Source organism: Bos indicus, chromosome 29, assembly GCF_029378745.1.
Source record: "Bos indicus isolate NIAB-ARS_2022 breed Sahiwal x Tharparkar chromosome 29, NIAB-ARS_B.indTharparkar_mat_pri_1.0, whole genome shotgun sequence".
NCBI lineage: Eukaryota > Metazoa > Chordata > Mammalia > Artiodactyla > Bovidae > Bos > Bos indicus.
In genome coordinates this window covers 32,806,026-32,809,545 of record NC_091788.1, presented here as the reverse complement: position 1 = coordinate 32,809,545, position 3,520 = coordinate 32,806,026, and the positions used below count along the sequence as shown (strand labels likewise).

General features: G+C 44.2%; 1 pseudogene; it reads right to left on the bottom strand.

Moving 5' to 3' along the window:
- Positions 1-563: 563 nt before the first annotated feature.
- LOC139180586 (14-3-3 protein theta pseudogene) lies at positions 564-1,357 on the bottom strand (annotated as a pseudogene).
- Between the last annotated feature and the right edge of the window lie 2,163 nt (positions 1,358-3,520).

Here is a 3,520-nt window from a genome sequence, read left to right as displayed (position 1 = left end):
CACCAGGCTCCCCCGTCCCTGGGATTCTCCAGGCAAGAACACTGGAGTGGGTTGCCATTTCCTACTCCAACGCATGAAAGTGAAAAGTGAAAGTGAAGTCACTCAGTTGTGTCCGACCCTCAGCAACCCCATGAACTGCAGCCTTCCAGGCTCCTCCATCCATGGGATTTTCCAGGCAAGAGTACTGGAGTGGGGTGTCATTGCCTTCTCCGGAAGTTATGTAGAACACTCTTTAAATTGTAACTAGCTACATTTTCAGACCTTCACAGTACAAAACACAGTCACTTGCAGAACTGGTTCAGATTACTTCAATACCAGATACATTTTTAGTCTTCTACATAAGTGTTTGGAAGTTACTTATGTTTGTGTGAAATGAAGCTATTAATACTTTTCTACAGCAGTAACTGCACAGCAGGAAGGCTAAGACAAACACAAATCTAGGAATGGAGTTTTCCCAAAGCTGCAGTGTGAAAAGACTATAAACAGTTGATTCCATACACATGAGTGTGTTTCTTTGCTATAGGAAATCCAAATGGAATAAAGAATGGAGATGTTTTAGTAAAAAGGTTTCAAAGGGAAGAAAGATGACACCCTGTATGCACTTAGTTTTCTGCCCCTTCTGCCACATCACGTTATTCTCCTGCACTGTCTGATGTCCATAATGCGAGGTTGTCTCTCAGCAGCTGCATGATGAGGGTGCTGTCTTTGCATGAGTCTTCATTCAGTGTGTCGAGTTCTGCAAGAGCCTCATCAAAAGCCGTTTTAGCCAGTGTGCAGGCCAGTTCTGGGTTATTGAGGATCTCATAGTAGAGCACAGAAAAGTTAAGAGCCAGCCCCAGCCCGATGGGGTGTGTGGGTTGCATCTCTTTCTTGCTTATATGGAAAGCCTCTTGGTAAGCTCCTTGGGAATTATCTATTGTTTGCTTCTGATCATCATCACAAGCAACTTCAGCAAGGTACCGGAAGTAATCTCCCTTCATTTTCAGATAGAAGACACTCTCTGGATTAGTTGCATTGGCTGTTAAATACTTATCCAACAATTCCAGGACCGTGGTGCAGATGGACCTCAGCTTGGACTCCACTTTTTCCCAATAGTCCTTGATCAGCTGTAACTTCTTGTCCGAGGTGTCGGTCTTCTGCTCGAAGCTGGAGATGACCCTCCAGGCGGACCGGCGGCCCCCGACCACCTTGTAGGCCACCGACAGCAGGTTGCGCTCCTCGTTGGACGGCTCGGCGCCCTGCTCCGTCATGGCCTTCATGCAGGTGGCCATGTCGTCGTAGTGCTCGGCCTGCTCGGCCAGCTTGACCTTCTGGATCAGCTCCGTCTTCTCCATAGGGGCCGGGGGAGCGGACAGCGAGGTCGAACCTGGACCCCGGGGGCTGGCGGGGGGTTGGGGGGCACGGCGAGGAGGACTTCATGTCTCGTGGCCACGGCGTCAGTCCCACCACTTGGATCCCTCTTCTCTGCAGGCATATTCTTTACTATCTGATCCACCAGAGAAGCTCCTATATATTTTACACATGGTATCAATAGTGAATATGTATCAGTTCCAGTCTCTCTATTCCTTCCACCACTACCTACCCCTTTGCCTCCTAGTATCCACACATTTGTTCTCTCTGTCTGTGTCTCTACTTTTGCTTTGCAAATAAGATGATCTGTGCCATTTTTCTAGATTTCACATATATGTGTTAATATATGAAATTTGTTTTTCTCTTTCTGACTTACTTCGCTCTGTATGATGGTCTCTAGGTCTATCCCTGTCTCTACAAATGAGTTTTGTTCGTTTTTATGGCTGCATAATATTCCATTATATATATATGTACCACATCTTCTTTATCCAGTCATCTGTCAACGGACATTTAGGTTGCTTCCATATCCTCAGTATTGTAAATAGTGCTGCAGCGAACATTGCGGTGCCTGTGTCTTTTTGAGTCATGGTTTTCTCTGTTCGTGTGCCACATCATGGGATTGCTGGGTCACAGGCATAGATATTTTAAAGTCTGTATCTAATAACTCCTATTTCTGTAGTCCCTCTAGGTCTGTTTCTACAGCCTACTTTTTTTCTCTTAGCTTATTTTCTTATTGTGTGCTAGTTATTTCTTGTTATCACAGACTTGATGGATACGAGTTTAAGCAAGCTCCAGGAGTTGGTGATGGACAGGGAAGTCTGGTATGCTACAGTCCATGGGGTTGCAAAGAGTCAGACACAACTGAGCAACTGAACTGAACTGATTCTTTTTTGAAAAATTGTTTGCTAGAATAACTTGAGGACTTGAATGATATCACCTTCCTCCAGAAGGGATTTATGCTCATTTCTGCTATGTATCTAGGGATGCCAACAATTGAAGTTTCCGAATCCAGCTCCAGACATGGAGAGAGCTTGAAGCTGAACTGAAGTCCCCCTGAGAACAACCTGGTATGTTAAGTTTGCTCCTAGGGCAGACTTTCCCAGCCCAAGGAGATCTGGCTTCATCAGGTCACTCTCCTAGATGCAGTTCATCCCTGCTCTGATGAGCTCACACTCCCACTCAGGGGCAGTAAGCCCAGCAATGTGCCACCTGCAATATGCGATGTGCCGTTCACCAGCTCCTGTAGAACCAACACATACTCCGAAAGGGGAAGTGGCCCCAAATGCCACGCTTACCTCTCTGGGCTTCCGCTCTCTGTCCTAGGTCTTCTCCCAGTAACTTATCATGATCTTGTTAACTTACTACCAACAGCTAACAGTGCCTTTGAGAGCAGTTTTTTTCTTTGTTTTTTCTGTTAATACCTTTATTGAGATACAATTCACATGTAATACAATTCACCCATTTAAAGAGTACGATTCAGTGGTTTTTACTATATTCATAGAATTATGCACCTATTACCACAATAAATTTTAGACTATTTTCACCACCTCAGAAAGAAGCCCTGTATCCTTTCTCACCTACCAATTCCCTTGATCCTAAGCATCCATTAATCTACTTTATGTCTCTATGAAATGCTTATTATGACATTTCATATAAGTGGGATCACATAATACAAGATCTTTGTCTCTAGCTTCATAGCATGCTTATAAAGTTCATCCATGTTGGAGCATCTATCAGTCTTTGATTCCTTGTTGTGGCCAAATGAGAGTACGTGGTATGGAAATACTACATTTTGTTTATACATTCTTGATGGACATTTGGGTCATGTTCACCTCTTGGCTATTATGAATAATGTTACTAAGGACACACCTTCTCACTTCTTTGGGGAGTGGAAATCACTGGGTCACATGGTGACCTGGTGCTGAACTTTCTGAAGAACTGTCATGCCTTTCCAAAGTAGCTGTACCACATTACATTCTTGCCAGCAGTGTGTCGGGTTTCTGATATGAGAGAAGCTTGCTTTTTTAAGATTTTTGTCTATCTTTCATGTTTGTTCTCAGCTGGACTGTTCTTCTAAACTACTGGCTCTCCTTTACCAAGAGCAGAAGCCCTCTTAGGACTTTCAGCAGAGTGGCTCCAGTCACCAGTGTTTATTCTTTAACATCTCACA